The sequence below is a fragment of the Nelumbo nucifera genome, chromosome 5, assembly GCF_055504915.1.
Source record: "Nelumbo nucifera cultivar China Antique chromosome 5, China Antique-T2T, whole genome shotgun sequence".
Taxonomy (NCBI): domain Eukaryota; kingdom Viridiplantae; phylum Streptophyta; class Magnoliopsida; order Proteales; family Nelumbonaceae; genus Nelumbo; species Nelumbo nucifera.
In genome coordinates this window covers 47887394-47915060 of record NC_142653.1, presented here as the reverse complement: position 1 = coordinate 47915060, position 27667 = coordinate 47887394, and the positions used below count along the sequence as shown (strand labels likewise).

At 37.0% G+C, this 27667-nt stretch overlaps 1 pseudogene across 1 annotated transcript; it reads right to left on the bottom strand.

Annotated features, from left to right (window-relative positions):
* Positions 1 to 23113: 23113 nt before the first annotated feature.
* Positions 23114 to 26829, bottom strand: LOC148791553 (putative wall-associated receptor kinase-like 16 pseudogene; annotated as a pseudogene). The gene is made up of 3 exons (XR_016076388.1): positions 25974 to 26829; positions 25075 to 25236; positions 23114 to 24285 (listed from the first exon to the last, which is right to left on the bottom strand). The product of XR_016076388.1 is annotated as a putative wall-associated receptor kinase-like 16 pseudogene (transcript).
* Positions 26830 to 27667: the final 838 nt, after the last annotated feature.

Below are 27667 nucleotides of genomic sequence, written 5' to 3'. Positions count from 1 at the left end.
AAACTGGATTATGTGCTACGTTTCAAGTTCGCGGTGTCCAACAATGAAGTGGAGTACGTGGCATTAATAGCCGGGCTAGCTCTAGCTAGGGAAGTGAAGGCTAAGTACATTGTTGTCTGTAGTGACTCTCAGCTCATAGTCAACCAAGTCATGGGCGAATACGAAGCCTGCGAACCATCCATGATCGCCTACCTAGCCAAAGTCAAAGAAGCCCTGCTCAATTTCTGGTCCCACTTCGTCAAACGAATATCGAGGTCAGAGAACGCTAATGCTGAGCCCTGTCCAAGCTGGCCAGCACAAGTGACAATACCAAGAGGACTGTTGATGAGAATAAAATTTGTCATGTTTTTATCCCTCAATATTCAGTATTTTATACTTAATTGGTACCTAATTGGATTCATTACTCTTGTATATCGATTCAGGGCAAGCAAAGAGGCAATTGGAAGAAAACAAGGCTAATCGGATGATTTTGCACAATTTCAGCATTGTTCAGTGATCTGGGCATAACTCCCAATTCCGGACTCCGATTTGGATAATTCAAGAAGCACTGAAAAGATAAGGAAAAGGCTCACAATGTTTATGTTTTGGGTTTTGACAGATTCAGTCTTCATCGAAGACGAAATCGAGCCCAAAATCGGAGTAATTTCGTAGTAAGGCCCATTACACAACTGAAGCCCATTTCGTAGAAGAGCCTTGAAGCAGCCCGAATTGTTAAAGAAGCCCAGCTCGAATTCAAGAACCAAGAGTCCCATTAGAATATAATTTGAACGTAATCTCAAGAAAGAGAGTTTTATCAGATTTAAATTTTCAATTGTAATCCTAGATAGATAGGAGATTGAGATAAGAGTTAGGATAGGATAAGTTCAGATCAGACTAGGACTTTACAGTTTTGAAGATAATCTCCTAAAGGGAGTTGGAAAACAGCCCTCCCCCTAAATCTATATAAATGGGGGGCGGACTAGCACCCAGGGCATCAACTCCTTCAAGAGAGCTTCAGCCTTCAGAGAGAGACATCAGCAACCAAGGAGAAAGAAGCAGAGTTCGACCCCCCCCTCTCTCATCTGGAAGTTGCGATTTCATTATGAAGTGTCTGTAAGTCTTTGTTTCTGGTTGAAGGGTTAGGGAAGTTTTGACTCTTTAACACTGTGAGATCTAATTGATTTTTATTTCAGTTCATTGTTTATGGGTATTCATATGTTTTCTGCGATTAACTGTGAAGATTATTTTTATTGATTAAGTAAGAAGGGCCCCTTGCTCATTCAATGGAAATAATCTATGGCCGATTGAACCTCCAGTTTCGTATATGATTGGTAGGTTCGATCATGGTGGCAACTAACAAAAATTGATTGCAAAAACGTTTTCGATCTATGTTAGGAAAAGGTATAATCTGGTTTAAACGGTCCGAGCTTGTGAGATCGCTGACCAGAATTAGGTCTCTCCCCTCTTAATGCTATTAATAGATTAAATCCTAAGAGCTTGTTTAGGACTATCTATTAATAAGAGAAGCAACCAAAGAGCTTGTTTTGGTTGTCGAATAATACGAGTAGAGATTGGCTGTTAGAGCTTGTTAATAGCTATAACCAATTTATTCGTAAACATATGAACCTATCATTGCATCGATGATCAATGATAAGAATCAAGGCTGAACTTGTCCCTTCAACCAGAAGCTATCTCCTATCAATTTGATCTTTGCTTTCTGTTATTTTCTGCTATTTTCTTATTTTCCTTAGCTTTACAACCTCCCTTACTTCGTTTACTTGGAAATAAATCCACCAAATCTCTGTGGAGACGACCTTGCTCATCACTATATACAAATTATTAAACCAGAGCAAGACTATTTATCTTTGGTTGGATTCGACACCCACCAACTATGTATATAGAGAACTTGTCTCGGCCTAGTGTTATTGGGGGGGCAGAGGAGACTGCTCCTGTTGTTCAAGCAGAGCCGAGCTAGATCGATCCACCCACGAGCTTCCTGCTACACAGAACCCTCCCTACAGATTGTAATACTACCAGAAGGGTAGAGCGTCAGGCGACCAAATACGTCATGATAAATGTATTTCTGCAGATATATAATTGAAGATTTTCAGGAGACGATTGCAGTGGGCAAGAAATTATTTTAGGTCTGATATATTTGAGACTTGAAGAAAGATGTTTAACTAAATTGATAATATCGGAGTGAGCAACAAGCAAATGGTTGAAGGTGGTGGGTCATGGGCAACAAGCAAATGCTCGATGACTCTGAACATTTCTTCCAAAGCATAGAAATTAAACTATTCCATTCCAATAATGAAATAACAAATTGCCAAGATTATATATCTTTCATTAGGACGTTGATGGAATTTTGTTTTCGCTTCTACTCTATCCCTCACAATACTGTCCAGTATTGATGGAATTTTTCAGCATTCCAAAATGATTGTCAATTCTTCATTTCATTGAATTTTCTCACTGTCACGTCACATTAGTGGTAGAGAAGAGGACAAATTTGAAAAAAAAATAATAATTTTAAGAAAGTGAGAGATTTAAGCGTTAGTTCATGTAAATTTGTAGGTTAGATCAGTTCAGACTCTAATTAGGCCCGCTCCAGTTGCACCCTTGGAGAAATCACAACCTCCCGAAACTCAACCTGAAATTGCTAAAGGACTCAAGATGGGAGACTAGAAGAATGCTGCTGATGCTAAAAGATGGTGAAGAAGAAGGAGAAGAATGCTGCTGATGAAGTGGAGCTTCTTAACCACTCAAGATGGGAAAACCGCACCAAATCCAAGGAATCCAACAAACATGCATCACCTCACTCTCTTTCTAGGCCCTTGAATAGCTTCTGAAAGAAACAAAGTTGTTGCAGGCTTTGGGTGAAACGAATGATCAATAGTCAAAATCGAGACCCAAATTGGAGGGACACAAGATAAAAGAATGATAAGAGGAGCTCAATCCAATGAACCAAAACTAACCACATTCAAATTCGAGTTCATCAACCCCAAAGGCACTCCTTAGAAATTAAATCTCTACGTGTACATTTGAGGACAAGCCAAAACAAATTCTCATTTTCCCAACATCTTGACCCTTTACCATTTGCTACCACTCTATCTTACCTAGTTTATTCTCTCTCACATCCTAAGTCTTAAATCCTAACAATAGTGATATCAGAGCCCGTTCAATTATTTTTGGGTGTTATTTCCTTTTAGCTGAAATTCCCTATTATCCCAAACCTTATCATGGCCACCATTCTAGCTAAAAGTCAAATTCCAATCCCCAATTTTTCTTGAGCAAATTATGACTATTGGGCCATTAAAATGAGGATTTTTTTCATGTCCCAAGGTCTATGGGAAATTGTAGATAAGAGATTTACTATCCCTAAATGCAGTTCTACTTTATCTTCAACAAAGCAAGAGAAATTACAAAAGAATACAGAGAAAGATAATTTTTCTCTCTATCACATACAATTGGCAATGGTAGAACACTACAAAATTATAGGTTTTTGCCGACGGTTTGGGACCGCCGACAAAAACTACATGACCGTCGGCAATGACCAATGCCGGCGATCTACCGGAAGTCTTTCTTGGCCGGTATAGCCACCATCGGGGAATCTCATGACCGCCGACAAATCTGTACAAACCCGCTGGCCTAGGTGGCATCAATTTGGACTATAAAATTAAGTATTGCCGCCATTTTGTCAGAACTGTTGGCTTATCCTTTACTATACCAGCAGTCCTAAACCGCAGGTAAAATAAAAAAATAAATAATTTTTAAAATATAATATAAATACCGACATTACAAACCGTCGATACAAATAAAAGCAGACCACTGGCATGATTTTCAATTTACATATGTGCCGATGGTTTAGACCACCGACGTAGACGCCATGGACTGCCACCGTAGGTTTTGGTAAAAAAGCCCTACTCTTTTAGGTGGCGGTCTGAATCGCCGGCTTTAGTTTTATCAAAAACTGACTGCTCCTTTAGGCGGCAGTCTGGGCTGCCGGCCTAAATTTTGCAAAAATTGTCCTGCTCGTTTTAGTGATGACCTGAACCGCTGGCTTAGATCAATCTATTAATATAAAGATTAATCATTATAACATCGGAAACAAATTGTTCAAATACAGTTTATTGATCTATGACAATTTATTGTTCCTTCGATCTTTGACTGCTACTGCCTTCTTCCCCTGATCTTTGGCTTCTACAACCTTCTTCCTCGGATTGTTCATCTTGCCAGAATAATTGGAACGCTTCAGGGCAACCAGGAATTGATAATCCTAAAACTCCCCTACCTGTACATAGATTACAAACACGCAAGTCATAACACAAGTTTGAATGGTATATGATAATATAACATGCATAGAACACAATAAATAAGTGCCCCATGAAAGGTGTATACATTCTCCTAAGAATAGGTAGTTGAATTGAAAAAAAAAAAAGAGAAAAAAGTGTAGGAAATCGAACCCAAGTTAATTTATATCTGGGTTGAGTTTGATGATAGTGCAATTATGATTGAATATATATGAAAATGGATTCAGGACTATAAGAAAAATAAGCTGATGTGAATAAATGCAATTGTAAACTCCAGCAAATTTAAATTAATATTTAAAATCTATAGATGGATATTTCCTTTTATTTCTTTCTAGATCCTAAAATGTTGAACAATGGCATACAAGCAGGCCACATATGCACAGAAAGCCACTGCTTAAGCCTGTGCCTATCTTTTATAGAAAATTGACACTTCTACACCCATCATGGTGATGCTTTCAGAAAGCCACTGCTTAAGCCTGTGAAGCTACAATATATCTCAACCAAGCAATGAAAGGCATCCGAGTAGAAAACTTAGACTTCTCATGTGCCCACTTATAGAAATGGTAAAATTATTCATCAATCACACACAACCACAGCATGCCATTTCCACCAATATCTTCTTTGGTAAGTTTACCACAAGTAGAAGAATGACTGTTGTAGGTACATTGTAAAGAAAACATCAAAATAAACCATCTTAAATGGTTACTTGTTTAGGTTATGGCCTCTGACAATCAGCCCATCTCTGTTCCATTATGGTGAGACCGCGACGTGATGTGGGCTCGCCTAGAAGATCATGGAGATTCAATATTTTGGGCCCTTTGTGCCACATTCTCAGCCATGAGGCCTAAGTTCCCAAACCCATACCTCAATTTAATTGGAACAAGATTGGCATTTTGGACAACACATTAAAAAAGACAAATGGCACTGTACCCTACCAACACATGCATTGAATGTGAAGATCATAGTAGAAATCTACTAGTCTTTCTTCTATCACTAGGGTTAAAAATTGGTCAATAGGGTCACCAATCATTCAAAGTATCTGCTGAACAGGAGAAGACCGTGGAGAAGCTGGGAATATCCCTGTAAGCTTGTGGATCAAAACCAGATCACTTTCATTGTGGGCAAATCTTCATCCGCAAGAAAATAAAGTGTTTTGGTGAGCCTGTATTGTGTAGCCAGCTTTGAGTATTGGTTACACTGATTAGCTACTGATGGCACCCACAATTTCTGGATAGAAAGCTGGAAAGGAAGGTCTTGGGGACCCAAAGTCAGCCAGTGAGCCCTACCAATTATACCTTCATAGGTAGAAGATCAACCTATTCTGAAATCTCCTAGGCATGGATGTAGATGTAGACCCTAAATCAAAGTAGCATTCCCTGGTGCCTTCAAATTTCAAAAAAAAAAAAACAAAAAATGTAGACCATCATTTTCCATCTAAAGTAGTAAGACTTAATATATACAATTGAATTGGCGAGAAGGAATGGGAAATGAATTCTTCTTCCCCTCTTATTCCAGTACATGAAATAAAGTTGAATGAAATCCCGGTAACTACAAGAGTTTCTGACAGTTTATATTTTATACATCAATATGTATAGAGCTTTTCAATAAGTGGCCATCTTCCATATATCTTGACACAGCAGAGAAGCTAAGAAATTAGGAGCATTTCATTTTAACAATCCTCCATTCTTTTGAAGCTAAGAATAAGAGTATGACAAAGTAAAGAAAAAATGTGGCATGATTAATACAACAGCATCTTTATTTGATTTAAAAGAATCACCTGTCATTTAAAACCCCATCAAATTTGAGATTCTAACCCAAATACAATTATCATTTTTTTGTTCAGCCTTCTTGATCTACCCCCGTCAAACCCTTGATTCATCCTAATTTAATTTTGAAATGCTGATGATGTCTTAACAGCATTGTTGATGAAGTATGAAAAGCATCTCAATAATTATTTTTGCCTCAAGAAATATATCAGCATAAGAACCAAATTCTTTATTTAATTCTTAATAATGTGGTGATTCAAAAGAAAAGTAAGAAAGAAAGAAAGAAAGAAAAGAAGTGGGCCGATCAGATTAAAATCTTTTGGTAATTTTGTATGGAGAAACTAATTTGATCTGATGCTATTTTTTCTTTCTAATAATGAACGGCACCAAACGATCTTCCACAAGAAAAACTCTAAATATGTAATTATTTCTAACCCTGATCCAACACCAGTACAGTATGCAAATCTGAATCTCACTACCCACAAATCTAAACTTACCAAAAACCAAAAGCCAGGGGAAAAGAACTTGATAAAACAAAGTAGAGAAACATAAACAAACACTACCAAACAATAGCTACTCAACTCGAGCTTCTTCTGATAACCAAATAAAAGGGGCAGGGTGGAGAGCAACGAGATCAGCTATTGTTTCAGCAGTCTGGGAAGAGAGGAACACTAGGATCTTCCAAGGAAAAGGAAAATCAAAGGATGAATTGGTAGAAAAACATAACCACCGATTTCTTAAATTGGCTGAAAACATTGGATCTGTTCAAGGCTTTTACAGTAGATGACTGAGGTTGGAGTACAGTTGCAGGCTCCTCTTCCTCATTCCCATATTCATGTAAGCTGATCTCCTCCTCAACAGAATAAAGCTAAATTTTGGTGGTAGTTCTGTAGGTAACCAACCCTGGTCTCCAACCACCTTGATGATTGAATCCTTCCCAAAAATTTTGACCTTTGTCTCATCCCCTCCTCCTAGAGAGGACGCCTTTATACCTCTGACATGTACTCAAATCAACTAAGTTTTGTCCCAATTATATGGGGTCAACTACAGATCTGTTCTGTCATTCTACTATGTTCAGTGCTATATTTACTGTTAAGTTGTGGTCCATTAAATCATTTCTCAACTTCAACCCATGTCCTTTTTGGTCTGCTCTTCAGCTTTTTCTAGACACTCCAACTTGTAAAAATCACTCACTGGTGCTGTAAGCAGTTTACAACACAGACATGGTACTCAATTTGAAGTCTGCATATGAATTGTTGTTGTTGTTGATAAGCAACAGAAGTGATTGTATTAATAAATATAAAATCTCCTGATAGCCCAATTCATTAGTGACATGCTAGATAATACACAAGATGCAAGACAAATTCAAAGAAATTACAAATTTACTCATAGCATAGGTAATCCCCATTCTAGACTCTCCTTTACAACCCCCAATCAAGTACTTAGCTCATTGCAACATAACTTCAAAAGGTCAATACCTGGTTTTTTTGACATAAACCTTCATTATTCTGTTTTATTATTTGGTTGTAGAAGACAATAAGGCAGTTCATATCAGATATCCTATTACAACCTGTCCGACTTGAGTTCAAACCTCATTCTTGTTGCCAACGAGTTCTAAAAGCTAACAATGCAAAGCTACCTGGGTAAAGCAACATACCAAAACCTATCATGCTACAGTCTCAAATTGATGACAGTAGACCAATTCATCAAAGTAGTTCAAGTCAAGTGATAGTGAAACCTCTGTTCTACTCAACTAGCATGCAACAAATCAAGATTGGTGCCATGGGATTAATGCTAACTTGAAATCATCTGTTCTACTCAACTAAAATGCTAAATTAATGCTAACCTGAAATACTCTCTATTTTATCAAACTCAAAAAGGGGGATAGACTGATGTTGCCATGGGATTATGTAGATACAAGCAAACTCAAAGATGATAAACTGACCCAAGTTCTTATTTTGATAATGGGATCTTCACCCATCTTGAAGGGAAGAAAAAAAATGTTTAGGGAACACAGAAGAAGATTTCTCTTGCAAATTCTCATTAAAAAGTAGGATATACTCAAACACACCACAGAAATCACATCAGCGCCCCACAGGCTCATCTCAATGTGCATTGGGAACATCTCTTCTACTTGTCGTTGAAAGATTGATGTTTACAATACACGGTTGGAATGTGCTGTGGGGCATGCCCTGTGGGGCCCCGAGTTTCCAGAATGCAGTCCTAAGAATAATTCAACACTGTAAGGGTGTTAGGTGGGGCAGGGGCTGAAGTGGAAGCTAGGGCGGCCAAGCATGCCTTCCTGGAAGTTACCCATTACCTGAAGGACCAGATTACCCATTTTGATAAGCACCGGATTGGTGCCATTTTCTTATTTTGACAAGGACAAGATTGGTGCCTTCTTAAAAATCTACTCAAACCACTGACCCCAAATTATCTCAAGGACCAGAATTCTAGTTAAGGATTTAGAAAATTAAAACATGGTGGGTACTCATTCAAATTTGCCACAGCTGGGCATGATAATCTGGAATAAAATTATTCAAATTTAGAAAGAATTTAATCTGGAATAAAATTAAAACCAGTTTGACTTAAATCAAAACAAATAGGAATTGCTAGACTTGGTTCAACAACATCTGAGTTCAAAGGCAGAATATGAATAATAAAGTTTTTAAGGAGGGAGTGACGGATAATAAATAGGAACAATAAAGTCTTTCAGTTCAAAACAACCAGTGAGTAAGACTTTAAGGAGGGAGTGAGGGATAATAAAGTCTCGGTTAAGCAACCTCTGAGTTCAAAGGCATCTTGATGGGTGATCTTCAAATAAACTTGTTAGAGATCCTGCGTTCATCTCCTAGACCATTAAGTATTATTACCAGAAGCTGTCCTATACCAGAAGTGTTGGAGTTGAAAGTAAATTTTGATGGTAGTGCCATTGGTAACCCCGTTTCAGCAGGGGTTGGTGGTCTATTCAAGAAGAGGGATGTCAAAATTTGGTGGGTTTTTAGTGGTCTGATATAGGGATGTCAACGGTATTCGAAAATCCGAATTCGAATTCGATATTCGACATAATCGAATCGAATTCGGATAATTCGAATATTTAATCGGTCGAATTTGGATATCCTATTCTTACTGAATAGTTAATGAGATTCGAATTCGGATATGACCTGATTCGATTCGATAAATATCCGAATTCGACCGATTATTTAATTCTTATATAAAATATTTTATATAATATATATAATAATTAAGTTATATAAATAATTTATATATTTATTAATTTTGTTTTGCAAAATTTATATATAAGATATATAGATATATACGGTTTCAAAATGTTTGCAAATGGTTTTAATTCTCGGGATCCATATGAGCAGAGAGTGCAACACTCTTCCTTGCAGCCGATGGAGAGGTCCTCTCTTGTCGGGCAGTGTTTTATCATTATGGGTTGAAAGGTTAAGTGTAAGGCCATTTAGGGTTATACCTGATGGGTTAATCTTGCATTTGCCCACAGTCCCTAGGTTTTTATAAGATGGCTTGACCTAGGGACCACTTAATGTAAGTGTTGGGCCCATAGAGTCCATGTGATGGGCTCAGGGGGTTCACTGGGCTCTTTAGTGAATTCGTTAGGCCTTGTAACAAAGGCTAGGCCGAACCCATGTGGTTGATGTGTAGATCAATGCTTGGGTCCCACGCCATACAAAGAAGCTCAACTGGGCAGCAGTTTGGAAGCCTTTTGAGCACTTAATACATATTGGGCCTAAAGCCCATATCGAACTGGCTGATTTAATTACCCACTTAAAGGGGCGGATTTGAGATTAGGGCAAGCCAAAGGATTGGGTCTTGACCCTATACATTCTTGGAGACCAAATTCAAATAAAGATTTGAATCTGGTAACCTCCTGATGAAATCGAACTCTATGCATAGCTTCTCACAGTTCTCAAATGATAAGTTAAATGGAGGAACAAAGATATGGCATCGAGATTCAAGGAAAGGATGATTTAAAGTGAGAGATATTCGTCATTACGTTTAACGAATCCCTCCTTTGGCGCGACATAGCTGTTTTGGCGGGACCCCTATTTCACTGGTCAATTGGTTATTATTTTCTTTTTTTTTTGCAAAATAATAATTGCTGGGACTCATCATGCGGTTACGTTATATGGCCTCTTAAAATTTGACCGTCGGCCCCTACTCAAAACGTGAGCGGGCAAATTTGTTCACTGATGTTGTTGGGATTTGTTGGCATGGCACGCGACCGCCGGATACAAGCCGCCGGCTTATATGAAATTTCGTGTAATGTAACCAATTTTTTCAAGAATCAGTGGTGCTACAAGTGCCAAAGGTGCATAGGATACCTTGAAGGAGGAATTTCAAGGCAATGCTAAGATACCTATTATTAAACTTCAAACTCTTAAAAGGGATTTGGAGAATATGAAAATGAAGGAACTTTAAACCATTAAAAATTATTATTCTAGATTAAGAGAAATTGTCAATCAATTAAGAAAATGGTGGATGAAAAAATATTAATTAGTGTGGTAGAAAAATATAATCCAATAATAACCACTATTGAGGTGACAAAAGATATCACCACTCTCTTAGTGACAAAATTGGTAGGCTCTTTAGAAGCTTACGGAAAAAGAGTAAGTAGGCGTAATGAAAGCTCTATAGAGAACACCTATCAACCCAAGCTCAATATAAGGTCTCATAAATCCAAAATAGGTGAAAGAAAATTTAGAGAAAATTCCAAAAAAGATGAAAGTTGTAGAAACGAGAAAAATGGAGGAGATATTAGGATAGATAAAAAAAGGAAAATATCTGCCATGCCATATTTGCAAGAAAACTAGTCATCTTGAGAAAGATTATTGGTTTCAGGGAAAACCATAATGTCAAAATTGTAAAGAAATTGGGTATGTAGAAAAAGATTGTTGTCTTAAGGAAAGACAACAAGTTAATTACTCTGAAGAGAAGGATAAAAATAATTATCTATTCTACGCTTGTCATGCTGCTTCAGAATTGAAGGATGATACTTGGTTTTTGGATAGCAGCTACAATAATTACATGACAATTGATAGGTAATGAGAAGATCTTTAAAGATATAGGAAAGTCAGTTAAGTCACAAGTCACGCCTAGCAATTCATACAAAATGTGTGTTGTTAGTCCCAAGATTGAAGACAAATCAATTAAGTGTTGGGCAAATGGTGGAAAGAAGATAGTCTTTGCTCTTCAAAGGCGATTCATGCATGATATACAACAACAAAAATAAAAATTTGGTGATTGCTAAAAGTACTTCATCAAAAAAACATGATGGGGAATCTTCTATCCATTCAAGTGATGAACGACATATGTGAAGGATTCTTGCTTGATAAACAAAATTGAAAATTGTTTCCATCAAGCACTGCATGGAGAACCAAGGCAATCCTGTAGTTTGTACATACAAATGTCTGTGGAGTAATGATAACGACATCCTTCGAACAAATCAGGTACTTCATTCTCTTCATTGATGATTGTAAGCGTCAGAAAATGGGCTCACTTGTGAGTTGGGCTGGAGACGGAATCGCCACCCATAAAGTAAATGAAAAAGAGGTGATGCAACCTCTAGGATTTACATTGGAAAGCACTTTTAATTTATTAGTGACTTCAAAGCCCGGGGAATCGGCTAACCAAACCGGGTAAAACTCGGATAGGAGAGGGAAGAGATTAGACACCCCTCTCCCGGGCCCAATAGGTGGGGCTCACATGGGATTCCAAACAAGCCAAATTAAAGCAAGTAATTCAATAACTAATTAAGAGCAATTAATAATCAATAATGCTGAGCGAAAACATGAGCAAGCCACCACAAGAAAAAAAAAACTAACTAAATTATTTTATTTTAATTTATCTCCTCTTTTTATTTAATTTTATCATTTGTATATATTTTTATGAAAACCATTTTTATCTTTATTTTTTTATTTTTCTATTACCTAATTTTTTTAATCTTTTAATTTGTATTATCATTTTTTTTTACTTCATTCCTCTTTCAGTAACATATCCTCTCCTACCACCTAAGTATGTCCGAGTTGGCTGCCTAATCCTCTCGATCCCTTTCATGCTGCTGATTCTATATAGGGAAAGATCATTTCTACGTTGTTACCTATCTTCCATTGTCATCCCGGTTCCTCTTTTTTATTTTTTTTTATTCTTACTCTTTTACAAGAATGATCTGGGTGGTTATTAGTCGGTGTATCTGAAATCTTTTGTCAGGAGGAAATTAAACACACACGATTGGGCCAATTGTTAGACAAAATAAAACAGATCTGGGTAGACTTCCAGACTAACGAATCAATTCAACAGAGCTCCGTCATCGGTTCCGATGACTTCACCGACTCTGGTCATTCATCATAAAACATAGGTAGAATGAAACAAGGAAACAAGAGAGCCATATATAAAAAGAAACATAGAGGCATATCACTACGATAATGATAGGGATGGAGTAAGTGAAACAAAATCAATTAGTTAAACACTGGTAATGATATATGAAACAGACTTCTACGGATTACCTTACATGATTAACTTCTGTGTAAGTAGAATAAAACAAGAGAAACTCATTGAGGAACAATCAGAAATTACAGCTAGAGAATTGTAAATCAATCTGTTGAGTGAAGAAATGACTAAACATAAAAAATCAACAATTGAGAGAAGAAAATATGAACCTAAAGGCATAAGCTTTAGTTGCGTTTTATCTGTTATAGAAGTTAGTTCAATGGTTATACCCATCACCAATATAGACGAAGGATTCAGTACATTACCAACTCACATCGGAAGTCTCAGTAACAGAAAAATGAAAATAGTAATAAGAAGAAAGAAGAAACGAACACCTTCGAAGTAAAAATAAAAAATAAAATAAAATAAAACCAAGAATGGAGCACGACAACAAGATTAAACTGAACGCAAATGATGAAAAAGGTGCTACAGAAAAAACACTCCCATCTTGCTTTTTACAGAGACAACTCAACACGGTTCATTGCTGTCTCTGATCTGCCATCGAATATTGCATCTGAGCAAGGGAGGGTGGGTTAAAACTAAGAGAAGAGTAAGGGATTACCAGAGGAAATTACTTCGACATAACGAGTATTTTGGCCTGAAATCGGCTGGTGCTACTGGCAATGACTAGCTTATTCCAGCATTACACTAAGTTTGAGAAATTAGTGCTAACAACCAAAAACTGATGATGAAGACTTGATACCATTGTGATGAGTGAAGTAGGGAATGAACAGCTTCTTACCCCTTCAGAGCCCTCCCCCTCAATTCTCCTCCTTGTTTTTCTACCAAAAAGGAAGCGTCCAACACCTCTTTTTAAAGAGTGTCCAGGGACAACTTCATGAATTTTTGAAAAACTAGGGTGAAATTGGTGGTTTTGGGTACGCGAGTCAAAGAGGGATTAATGGATTAAACTGGGGTTTGGTGCAATGATGGGTGGCTCTGGTTTAAAGAAAAGTGGAGGATTGAGATTGGTTCGACCAAAAAGAGGTTTTTGTGCTAGTAAACTAGCGAGATTGATGGAAATGGAATCTTTTCCAATGGATAGGTAAATTGGAGGTGTTTTTGGTGAAAATTGGTAGGGTGAGGTTTTTGGAGGTCCTGAGCTATTTAGTGGGGTTGGATTGGGCCATATAGGCCCAGATCGGACAGATCTGGAAAAAGGCTTGATTCAGCTAATCTAGGGGTTCGAAACAGAATCTAGGTATGATCAATGGGAAAACAAGGTCTGTTTTGGATGAAATTTCTTAGGGTAGGGTTTTTGGGTAGTCTGAGATGATTGGTAAAATCAGATCGGTCAAATGCATTCCGATCAGAAGGACATGGGATTTGGCTGATCTAGAGCCTTGAAACAGAATCTTGGTATGGAGAAAGGTAAATGGGGGGTATTTTGGTGAAAATTGGCAAAGTGATGTTTTGGAGTGTCCGGAATCTAATGGTGATGTCTGATTAATCTTGGGGGTCAAGATCGTAGGAATTTAGGTTAACGGGATATTTTAGAACGAAATCTTTGTTTAATTGACAAACAAATGGGGGAATCTAGTTTTGAAACTTTATGGGTAGGTGTTTTGATGTGTTCAAAGTTTAATGGTGTGATTTGATCAGTTCAAATGTATCAAGATCAAGGGGATCTGAGTTCTGAGTGTTTAGGTTAATGAGATTGGCCAAAATGGAATCTTTGCTTGATGAAGGGGTAAATGGAGGAATCTTGAGTTGAAATTTTATAGGTAGGTCTTTTTGGAGGTCCTAGGTCTGATGGTTATGTCTAATCTGATGGTTGAGGTTTAAGTGGGGGTCAATCGGGGCCATCGGATAGGTATCAAACAAGTTTGATGGTGGATTTAAGGGTTTTTTGGGTGGAACTCGGGTTTCTTAGGTTTTAAGTGTTTCGGAGAGGTCCGAAGGGTTTGATAGGGTGTTTGGGGTGAATTGAAGGTTCAGACGATGAATTGAGTAAAAATCAGGTGCTAACAATGATTATACAAGAATGACATGGGTTTATTTTATGTATGAAAGGTCAAAAGTCTTTAAGATTTTTGAAAGGTTCAAGAATTTTGTTGAAAAACAAAGTGGCCAAAGTATAAAGGTGATCAAAAGTGATAGAGGAAAAGAATATACTTCTTATGAATTTGACAAGTTTTGCAAAGATGAAGTCTTGGAGCATTAGTTGACCATCACCTACGCTCCAAAGCAGAGTGGAGTTTCAGAAAGGAAGAATAGAATAGTAATGGAGATGGAAAGATCAATGCTCTTGGAACAAGGCATGCCTAAGATTTTTTGGGCAAAAGCAATATATATTGCAGTTTATCTACTTAATAAATGTCCAAAAAGAGCAATAGAAAACAAGACTCCTATATATGCTTGGAGCAGAAGCAAGCCGTCGACACAACACTTGAGAGTTTTTTTATGCATTTGCTATGTTCACATTCCAGTAGGAAAAAGGAACAAGATAGAAGATAAGACAAAAAAGGGAATATTCCTGGGATATAATATGCAATCAAAAGACTATAGAATTTATAGCCTAAAGAGCAAGAAGCTAATTATTAGTCGAGATTCGAGATGTAGAGTTTGATGAGAATGCTACATGGAACTGGAAAGAAGAAAAAGTAGAGATACATAACATCATGGTACCAAAAGTACAAAAACTAAGGCCTTTTATTAATGAATGAGAAGGATAAAAAAGTCTTGAATCTACAATATCACTATCAACTCCATCATCAGCCACAATAGAAGAAGAACAAGAAGAGTTATCTCTAGAATTGCCACCAAGAAGGATGAGGCCACTTAGTGTTAGACAGTTTTGTATGCCCTTAGCTCCAATCAGTTTTGATGTACTTTTGACATTTAGTGTAAATGAATAAACTGCATGTTTGATTCATGTTGTGTGGTATGTTTTTGTGTAAGACCCTTAAACTGGACACTTAATGAGACTCGTGTTAGTTTAGAATGTTCACAGCTGTTGGATATGTCTGGGGAGATTTATCCTACCAAGGCTGACACTGGTGTGCTACCAAGTGTTGGGGTGGCCTGTCTCAGCTGCCAGGGTGAGACTCAAAGCACATGCAATGTAGGATTACTTGAATCTTTGAACCAGACCAAATTTCTAGTATTGCCCTAGACCATGGTGATTGATGGGCAAAACTGAAAAGTTACACCTAACCCCTAGACTCGATTATGATACTACACTAGGTATCGGATTGGGTTGTCTTTAATATGTCAATCAGTGAGATCCTTAGCGGGGGTCAAAACCTGGGTATGTTGGGACAGTCTGAGAATTCATTTGAGTGGGTGATCATAGTGACATGATCAACCCCTTTGCCGGACAAAGGTAATGATCGGGGATGCACTCTCTCTGATGGAAGCCAAACTGCCGGTAGTTGATTTCAATCGTTGGAATTTTGTTTTGCAAAATTTATATATAAGATATATAGATATATATGGTTTCAAAATGTTTGCAAATGGTTTTAATTCCCGGGATCCATATGAGCAGAGAGTGCAACACTCTTCCTTGCAGCCGAGGGAGAGGTCCTCTTTTGTCAGGTAGTGTTTGATCATTATGGGTTGAGAGGTTAAGTGTAAGGCCATTTAGGGTTATACCTGATGGGTTAATCTTGCATCTGCCCACAGTCCCTGGGTTTTTATAAGATGGCTTGACCCAGGGACCACTTAGTGTAAGTGTTGGGCTCATAGAGTCCATGTGATGGGCTCAGGGGGTTCACTGGGCTCTTTAGTGAATTCGTTAGGCCTTGTAACAAATGCTGGGCCGAACCCATGTGGTTGATGTGTAGATCAATGCTTGGGTCCCACGCCATACAAAGAAGACCAACTGGGCAGCAGTTTGGAAGCCTTTTGAGCACTTAATACATATTGGGCCTAAAGCCCATATCGAACTGGCTGATTTAATTACCCACTTAAAGGGGCGGATTTGAGATTAGGGCAAGCCAAAGGATTGGGTCTTGACCCTATCCATTCTTGGAGACCAAATTCAAATAAAGATTTGAATCTGGTAACCTCCTGATGAGATCAAGAGTGGGCTGACCTAATATGTAGATAGGATTAAGATAATTACCTATCCAAATACAGATTTGGATTGGGATAACTCCTAATAGGATTAGGAGGTTTCTTAATCACTAAGAAAGAGGAGAAACTCTAATCTTGAATTACAAGAATTCGAACCAAGGGTTTAGCGGAAAAATCCTCCTGCAATTTGAGATAGGATCTTAGAAACCCTAGAGAGAAGAAAAGCAAATACGCCAACTTCATCTCTAGAGTTCTCCTCCAGCCGTCGCCATTCACTGCCTGGTTCGATCTCTTTGAGAGGGAAAGATCAAGAAGGTGTTCTTGATATCATTCTTTGCTGAAAGGCTGATTGTGTACGGTGCTCTTTGCTTCCATCGAATTCTTGTGAAGAACTTGGTTCGTAGGACGAACACTGCTGGTTCTATTACAGTATCACTGCGTCATCTTCAGTGGGAGTAGATCTTGGGAGTATTCTTTGGGCGTGAACACCGACGTTGGGAGATACCAACTCTCCGTATCAGGTATAACCCTTCCCTTTCTCTTTGGTTCAGATCTGGTTCGGCTTTGGTTCGATTAGATCCTTGAATATTGTATTATAAAATCAAGAAATATGATTCTCAGTTGGAAGGGAGGAGAGAAAATATTTGAAATTTGCCCACCCTGTTCCACTGCATTCTTGGCGTCCATACGATGGATCTCTCCCTCCTTTCACTTAGTGAGATATATTTGACATGCAACTTTGTAACTATGGAGCTTGAAAGCTTTGAAGCAGCAACAAAACAAGAAGTATGGGTAAAGGCGATAAATGAAGAAATCAATATGATTGAGAAAAATAAGACATGGGAATTAGTGGGTCGTCCTCAAGACAAAGAAGTGATTGAAGTTAAGTGGGTCTTAGCTCAACCCTAATGGCTTAATACAAAAACACAAAGCAAGACTAGTCACTAAAGGCTATGCACAATTGCTTGGGACAGATTACAATGAAACCTTTGCTCGGTGGCACACTTAGACACTATAAAAACACTAGTAGCATTAGCATCACAGAAGAAGTGTAGGATCTATCAAATTGATGTTAAGTCAGCGTTTCTTAATGAAGTGCTCTAGGAAGAAATATATGTAGAGCAACCTCAAGGGTTTATAGTAAAAGGACAAGAAGACAAGGTACTAAGATTGAAGAAAGCTCTCTATGGCCTAAAGCAAGCACAACGAGCATAGAACAATCAAATTGATAGTTACTTCATCAATCAAGGATTAGGAGTCAAAGTAAGCCTACTCTATACATCAAGACCCAAGGTAAATATAACACTCTCATTATTTCTCTATACGTAGATGATCTCATCTATACATGAAACGATGAGACAATGATCAAGATGTTCAAAAAAGATATGATGAAGACATTTGAGATGAGTGATATCGGAATAATGCACTACTTTTTTGGCATTGAGATCAATCAAGAAGGTATCTTTATATCACAAAAGAAATATATCAAGAACCTACTGAAGAAGTTCAAGATGCAAGGATGCAAGATGGTTGCTACACCACTCATTACAAACGAGAGGTTCAAGAAAGAAGATAGTTCAAAGAAGGTTGGTGCCTCAATCTACAGAAGTCTTATTGGGAGTTTACTCCTCACAACTACATGGCCAGGCATTATGTATGCAACAAGTCTCTCAAGGTTTATGCAAAGCCCAAGACAAGCTCACTATGAAGCAGGAAAAAGGATACTAAGATATTTGGAGGGCATAAAAGAATACTTCATTTGGTACAAATCCAAATGAAGAGTACCTCAGGCTATGCCTTCTCACAAGGTTCTGGAATATTCTCTTGGGTATCAAAGAAGCAAGACACATTAGCACAATCATCCGAAGAAGCTGAATACATAGCAGTGGTAGCAACAAGTCAAGCTATATGGCTAGGAAGAATACTCGAAGACATGGGTGAAAGGCAAAAGGAACCGACAATGATGTATTGTGACAACAAGTTTGCTATAGCAATGGCAAAAAATCAGTATACCATAGCAGAACGAAACACATTGCAATCAAGTACCACTTTTTACGAGAGACAACTAGCAAAGGAGAAATTGAGCTCAAGCACTGCAACTTTGAAGAATAATTAGTAGAAATTTTGACAAAGGCATTACTTTGTTCAAAGTTTGAGTTGTTACAAGAGAAATTAGGAGTTACAAGAAAGTGTATTAAGGAGGAGTGTTAAAAAAATAATCCACTTTCTAGAAGTTTTCCAGAAATTCAAACTTCTAGAACTAATTATCAGGTATGACTAGAAATTAAATCTCCAAGCCTCTAGAAAATGTAAAGAAACTATATAGAATGACAGTTGGCTTTTGCTCCATTGACTTGGCTCCAATTTAAATAGGACTAAGCTTCTACATTTGAGGACAAACCAATACAAGTTCCCATTTTTCCAACATCTTGAGCCTTTGCCATTTTCTACAACTCTATCTTACCTAGTTTACTCTCTCTCACATCCCAAGTTCTAACAACTCCACTCTCCTCCATATCCCAATAATTTGATATATAGTATTGGAATTCCCAAATAGGAGGTCAATAAATCAAAATAGGGCTGTTTGGGCTCTCTGGTCTTGGGAAGTTGAGTTAGAAGTCAATCATGTGATGGGTTTTTGGCTTGGTGGAGTGAGATCGAGTCATGGGTCCCATTCTTTGAGAGATGACATTGTTGCTGCTACTGCTACTGCTGTTGTGGTGTTGTTGGAAACCCATGCCCTGAGGGTGGAATTATATTCGTTCCCCACCATTACAAGCCCTAGAGATTTTAAGTTCAAACATATCAAATTCTCAACTAGGTGAAACAGTGGAAAAAATGTCAATACTATATCTGTGTAGGTTTTGTACTAAAACTCGTGCCCAACTTATACTAATTTAATCAAAGATATATTTCAATTGAGCCTCTTCTCCCATGTATAAATTCAATATATTGAGTCTAGTGGTAGATGGCTAGTTGAGATTCAACATTTAAAAACCACCTTCCGAATATGATGGAGGGGGATGTAGTTGAGACTTAGAGAAAGGGAGAGCTGAGAATGGGATCCTATGTTTGGTTAACTACAAAGAGAGATGGAGAGCGAAAGAGATATGGGGGCGGGGTAACTCAAAATGTGCACTTAATGGAATTTGGGCATTTGGAGTCTGCTTCCAGGTTAACGTTAAATCTGAAATAGGGAAAATAACGTATTTTTGACTTTTGGCTTCAAGTTGAGATGCCAACAGAGGGCAGGTCAACATTTAACCTCATCCACTTTTGCACTGAATTGCAAACCACATTGATCGAACAACACTTGAGGAAAACTTTGCACTCCCAAGTGCCCTCCTCTAAGATAGAAAAATTTGAGACAATCATTGAATACTTGAACTCTTGCAGCTCACTCCTAAAAACACCTAAACCCATTATTAAAACAAAACTTTTGATGTAGTTAAGAGCAAGGTTCAAAATATTGATACGTATCAGGTCATACCACCGATACATATTGTAACGAGGCCTTTTGGATTCTCCCATATAGGAGGTGTTTCAGGTCGGCGAGTCTCCACATTCAATTATGAAATCTCCATCTCCACATCTACATCTAATTATTATGTTAGATTTGGGATCAAATGCAAATTTAATCTACAACCATTTTATTGTGTTTAAAATGACAACAAAAAGTTTTAAAATGTTAATTATTTTAAAGTGTATATGTATAATAAATGTATATAAATATAAAATATTAAATTTATCAATTATAAATTTATATAATTGTACATAATATCTTTATGTATACATAATTATACTACATATATACATAAAATAATAATTTTTATTGAACTTTGATTTTAGGCAGACCGAATGATGTTAAATCCACATTTGGTCCAATTATTAATTACATACTAGTTCTAACATCCAAATCCAGGATTTTCAGATTTAGAGTCAAATCAGGTATCAGACTTTTGGAGTCTATTAATGGCCCTACTAGGTAGGTCCAAGCTAAGCAACCCCTAAGCTCAACCTGGAAGTTATATATGAGGTTCAAAATATTGATACAGGGTGATATGTCGATAGTGTGTATACACTGTATCGGTACTCTTTTTTTTGTTATTTTATTTTTTTTAAATATGGTTCATAGGGGCTGGTTTAAGGGCAATCTATCTTCTGAACCACTTGTCGACCCAACCTCGATACGATACGTATCAGTCGATATAGCCTGATATGTATCAATATTTTGAACCTTAGTTATATACATATATATTTAGATAACAAGTTTCATATAAATATATAGATCAGAAATTTTATATATTGTTTATAATAAACTAAAATTACGTAGAAATTTTAATTTGTAAAAGAATCATAGCTTAGTTAACATAGGCAATCTGGTACCTATCCCAAGCCTAAACAAACATTATTATGCTTGGGGGTGTGGGCTAGGCTGGGCTAGGAAACCTTAAAAACTATTAATACACTATAATGATTTGGCCTGAGATCTTTTATGTGTTTTTGGTTCATTAGGCTATACAATGTGGGTAGCCCATCCCCATAGCCATTCAGCTTCAATCTTAATAATTTTTATCTAAGTAGTAAGAAAACCCAAAAATAATGCATGCTTGGATTGTACTCGGTTTGGTTCAGTCTAATTACAAATGTCACATTGCTCTTAGGGGTGCAAGTTAGGGGAAGGGTCAAGTTGAGGATCAACCAAAGCCCAACCCGAAGTCTTAAAACTTGAGCTCAGGCTTGGATTAATTTAATTATGACTAAAAATGGTAATATATAGATTAATTTAATTATGACTACAACCAAATTTTATATATTTACTAATATTTAAGTAACATTTACAAAAAATTGTAAAATTTAATCATTAATATAGTATAGTAAATAAAATAAAACATGAACAGATAATATGAAAAATTAATTATTTTATTAAATAATTAGTAGTAGCTAACTATTTTTGTTAAAAATTATTAATATAATTAACACAAATTACTAAACTATTTTTGTAACAAATTAGTAATATAAAGATGAATTATTTTAAACAATATTGCATTCCTTCCTTGTAATGGTTATTGATGCTTGTTGTTACACTTTCCCTTGACAAATCCCTTGAATCCCACAGGTCCTTGCTAGAATTATATTATTTTAAGTGGAAAGTTTTAAAGAGAAAACAATGGTATAGGTTTCGGCATAAGTTGGCTACATGGTGTTTTTACATTCTTTTCGTAAAACAGTGATAATTAAGATTGGGTTCAGTTCACTGAGTTGATCACATTTGAACTTGCTGTTTTTGGTTTTCGAAGGTTACTTTGGTTCTCCATTTGAACATCTGAACACATTTTTGAATTCTAAAAATTGATCTCAAATCTCAAAGTTTAACATACCTCTTTATAATTTTAGATCCAAATTAAGAGTTTAATTGAACTATAATGTAAATAATATTTATTATATTTATGTAATATTATATTTTTTAAGGTAAAATAAAATTTTACCAAAACAAAAAAGAATAGATGTACAGTATACAAGATACATCAGCCCAAGGTACAGAAGTACTGATCTCACCGGGTCCAAAAAGCACTGAAAACACAAGCGAACTACCCAATTAACAGATCCCGCCCCTCAACAACAACAACTCCATCCATACAACCATTCATCGACACCTTACCATCACCCTAGCTAGCTAACAAAAACTAACACGCCTAGCAACTTGAACCCTTTTGCTTTTGGGCTGTGCTTGACGAATGCATGGCTTCCTGCTCGACTTTGTTAAAAATAAACCCCCAATTGGGTGGGTTTGGGTTTGGGTTGAGTTTCAATATAACCTATCTAATTCGTCAATTCATTAATGGCCTATTTAAATAAAGTTAAATGGATTCACCTAAATCCGTCTACCGGCCCAAACCGTTAACCATATAATAACTTTAGTTTTAAGAAAATAGCTTAAAAGCTAAAACCAACTCATTTTTAACAACTTCGCAGTTAGACATGGTCCCCAATATGTTTTTGTTCTCTAACATTATCCCCTCACATCCAACATTGAGGAGAAACAAATGAAAGAGAAAACAAAAACCAATAATAGAAGGAAAGGGGAACATCTTATTATGTGTCATGCAAAGTATGGCTGGCTGAATCCATGTTCTCATACTTGTCAACTTATAATTTCACCATATTGTACCAAACAATGGATCATTTTGTCATTAGAGAGTGGACTAGATACAAAAGTAAGCTTTACTGCATTTTCTTGCAAAAAGTGTTTGCTTCTAGATACTCAAACATGAAAGAAGTCTCTTGTAATCAGCTTCCTAAGATTTTATAGTTGGTACATCATGAAATGAAATCTTATTTTTCATAGAAGAAAGTAAAGCATTATTTTCAATGTGCTTTTTTACATTCACTGGATCTCATACATAAGATGAAGGAAATCTACTAATAAATTATATAAATAGTTTAACGGAGATGATCAAATCATTATTTCAATATTGCTACAATGATAGGAAAAGAACATTAGACCTAAGGGATGTCCTAGATTATTGCTCAACGAGGGAAATTCATGGACAATATCATATTTCTTTGCAAAGAAGACTGCTCAGATGTATCACCAACATGATAGAATTCTGAAGGTTCAGATAATAAGCTCACACACTCTTCTTCTATTGGTTGAACCCATGGTTGTTTTCTCAACCTTTTCAAGTTTTGTAGCTCCATTGCAACTTCTTCCATAGTGGGCCTTTCTACACCTTTTAGACTGAGGCATCTTTTTGCAACCTTAGCAACTACACAAAGTTCGTCAACATTTTTCTCATCCACAAGTCGATCTTCAATTATTTCAAAAAGACGATTTTCATTCATTGATGAAATGAAATATGTAGCCAAGTTTCTTTGTTCTTGTGGTCTTTCAAAAGAAAGAGGTTTTTTACCTGTTAAGAGCTCCACAAGAACCACTCCAAAGCTATAAACATCACTTTTCTCTGTCAATTGACTTGTGTGGAAATATTCTGGGTCCAAATATCCCAATGTCCCTTGAACCAATGTGGTTATTTGAGATTGATCCGTAGGAAGTAACTTGGAAACTCCAAAATCAGAAATTTTTGCAATATATTTTTCATCTAATAATATATTTGTGGATTTGATGTCCCTATGAATAATTGGTATAGAGACTTTGGAGTGAAGATAGGCAAGTGCGCTAGCAGTTTCTGTTGCAATCCTCAATCGATCTTCCCACGAAAGCAAAATGCCATTGTTTTGATGAATATGGTGAAAAAGGGTTCCATTGGAGATATATTCATAAACCAACAAAGGTACTTCAGTCTCTAAACAACACCCCAAGAGTTTTACCACGTTGCGGTGATTAATTTGAGTTAAAATGACAACCTCATTTATGAATTGCTCCATTTGACTAGCATCCATTATTCTAGACATTTTAATGGCAACAGCTTGATGATTAGGTAAAATGCCTTTGTAAACCGTACCTTGTCCACCTTGGCCTATGACGCACTCTTCATTATAATTATTGGTTGCCAGCTTTAACTCTTCGGTTGAGAAGATTTTTAAGAGATTTGAACCTCCATTAGATAATTGTTGTTGTAAAAGGAAGCCACCATTTTGCTCAAAGTATTTCTCTTTCAATTTCATGAGCTTTCTTTTCCTTATGATCAAGTACAGCCAAGAAATACAGATGAGTAACAAGAAGATGCCAAAGCTTATACCTGCATAGAATATATATATCAATCATTAGTTAATGACAGAATAACCACTGTTATATATGTTGTAATTTTCTCAAGGAACAACATCTCATAAGTTGACTAATAAAATGACCTTTTTTATGAAAAGAAGAAAAGAAAAACTAATCATAGAGCTGACAGAATCTATGTAATATTTCTTTTTTTCTCATTTTTGGTTTAACCCTTACAACATCCCGGACATATACATGATTGAGGGACTTCCTGGAAGTAGCTATGAAGCTAATTAAAATGGCGAGGTTCCAAGAATACGGAGCTCAGGGAAGAGGCAGGCAAGGCAGACCTATGAAATGATTTATTAGGCCTGTTTGGGGTATCGGTTGGCCGGTGCCCTTTCTGATGTTTCTTGAGTTGTTCAGAGCAAGGTTTTCTTGGGTTTTTGTGTTTAGCTTCTGGGGTGGGGTGATTGTTTTATGGTCTGTATATAGTAGGGATTAGCTGGATATCAATATTGAGAAATCCATTGTTCATGTTAACTGAAGCACTCCTCTGCTAGGCGTTGTTCAGCATTGTATTCATTTTGAAAAAAGTAATGGGATCAATATTTTTTTTGATAAGAAAATTAAAATTTATTAGTGGAATCAATACTTAGAACCGGTGCTATTTTGCTTGCTAAAACATAAGAACTGGTTTTCTTTCATGTGAAATGTTGCACTTGAGGTGGTGTTGTGTGTTCAAAGTTCAAAATGTAACTACAGAAGCGAGAAATTTGCTACTGCATGCCTGCAGAAAATTGCATAAGGACAAGAGCATTACCTAGGATGACCTTAATTACAGGGAAAGCTTTCTTGCAACCTTGCCCATCTTTCCTACCATCACCATGCGTACCCTTTGGACATGGGCAATTGTATGATCCAATTGTATTATTGCAAGTTCCTATGCAAGGATTTCCTTTTGGATCATCACATTCGTTTACATCTGGCAAAAGAACGATAATAAACAAAGCATTAGCTCAAATATTTAAGTGTTGTAAATCAGAAAATATCAGAAGTTAGAAGAAATGAGTCATTATTGCAATGGTTTTCTCAAACCACAGATTAATATTGATTCTTGGATTTATTAGTAACGTTTTAAGTAACAAAGTAATCATAATAAAGAATATAGTAATGAAATGTAAACTTATATTTAGAGGGAATGGAGTAATAATGAAATTTATGCTAGCAAGAAGTAGGGGAAAACCAAAATAGGTCTTGGGTATGGCTAGAGGTAGAAAAAATGATTTAAGGATTAACAGCACTCATGTAACTGATACAGTATAGTTGAGATAAGGCCTCGATGCTCTCAAACAGAAAAGTTTTAATGAGATGGTAGTTCAAGCCTAAGCCAAGCTGAAATCCGACCCGACAATTGATCCTAAGGTTGTAATTTGTGGGACGTGTGACATAATTTGTGGGACGTGTGACATAATTTTGGTACATTTGTGGGACGTGTGACATAATTTTATCAAAGGGCAAATATTCGATTCTAGTTCAGATCATTAGAAACTAATGGAAATAATATCACATTTGATGACTTAAATTTATGATTCGTGTATGTAATTTTGGGCTAGGCCAGTGGTAGTTTATGCACCCGACAATTGATCCTAAGGTTGTAACTTGTCTCTATATCTAAATATAAATACTGACGAATAAAAAAAGAATATAATGAATCCGTACCTTGGCAGCCGTTGGGGAGATAAGGATTCCCTTGAAAACCTTGCTTACACTGGCAAAGATAACCCGGACCATTTGTGGAGGTTATGCAATTGGTGTTGTCCCCGCAAGCATAGTCGGTGCTGGTCACTTGTAGTGCTTCCTCGCAAGAAGTATTGCTTCGAATTGCCCAGTCAAGTACTATTGGAGTTCTGAACCCAACGTTTACAAGCTTGTCCACTTCATTTCTTGAATTCCATATATTAGAAGCACTTGAGTTAAACCAGTCTTTGTCAGACAGAAAGGCCATGCTGCATTTGCTCATATTCCAAGTGTAGGCTGTTGTAGATTCATTCTTGTAAATGTCAACTGATATAACAAATGAATCAAGATCCTCAGGTATCTCCTTCTGGCAGCATCCGGTGCCATTACAATGTACATTTGTCACCTCTGTGTCATAGCTACAAAATGACACGCATTCGGCGGACGACTCTAGGACGCCATGTGTGTTACAACCAATAGCCGTAAGTTTGTTCCGGGAGTTGGAGAATCTATATGCCTTCGGAATTCTGGTCTCGGAGCGGTATGTTTTGTCCCCCATATCATCACATTCGACAGCAGCCCAATAGGAGAAAGTTAATTCACCTTGCAGTGATATGTTTAAAACAATCTCATCACCATATTCAGCATAATCAGGGCCATACATCATCAGTTTCGGAGGGTCAGCGGCTGTGTTGCAAAACAATTTCAATTCATCTCTGTAACAGGTTGGATCGTCTCCAACGAGGCCAAACGGGTATGGAATGCTAACATTCCCGCATTTGCTTTGACAACCTAGCTTTGTCTCTGGAGATGTTCGAAAGACTGTTGCAATTGTCATCATCACAAGTTGTTATGAGACAAGGTAAAGTAACACGGTTAAAGCCTTGCTTTTTAAAACCGAACCGGTTAGGGTCCGGTTACCGGTTTGAATGGTCTGAGGCCGGTTCCTTCTGACAAAAATAATTTTAAAAATTAAAGAAATTAGAAAATGGTCAAAACCGTTCGAACGGTTCAAACAATTAACTGGCCGGTTCAATGGTTTGCTGACTTAAATCAACGGTTTTAGAGAAAAAAGCGGTTTTGGGGGAAAGCAGAGCCAGTCAGGTCAGGTGACCAGTTCCCGGTTTTTTCGTTCCAATCGTTCAATCCGGTCCGGTATTGAAAATCATAGTTAAAGCATATTTCTGTTTTCTTTCCAGTTTAAAAAGGATTTTTTATGTAATTTTGAAAAGGATTTAATACTGATCTTATGTGAGTTCAAATCAACCCCCCACAAGGAGCCTTCCTTTCTCATTCCCCTTTCCCGCCTCCTCCTTAACTCTATCTCTCTCTCTCTTCATTATCCCTCCCTATCCTTTACATTAAGTCACATCACTAAGGAGCCTTACTTTTATTAGAACCCACTTTCCAATTACCTAAAATATCTCTCTCTAAACCTCTTTCCATCTCAATTACCTAAAATATATCTCTCTTAAATTCTCTTCTCAATTACTTTTATTAGTCCCCACTTCCCAGAGCTAGTTGAGGAATGGCTAGTCCACAAAGAGTCGAAAGCTCCTGAGATTAGTAACTAAGCATCAATGAGATGAGACCTCGGAAGACACTTCAGACAAGCAAGCCGAAGACAAAAGATCTCAACCACTCCTGACCTCGACCATGGTAAAACCAAGGCCTGC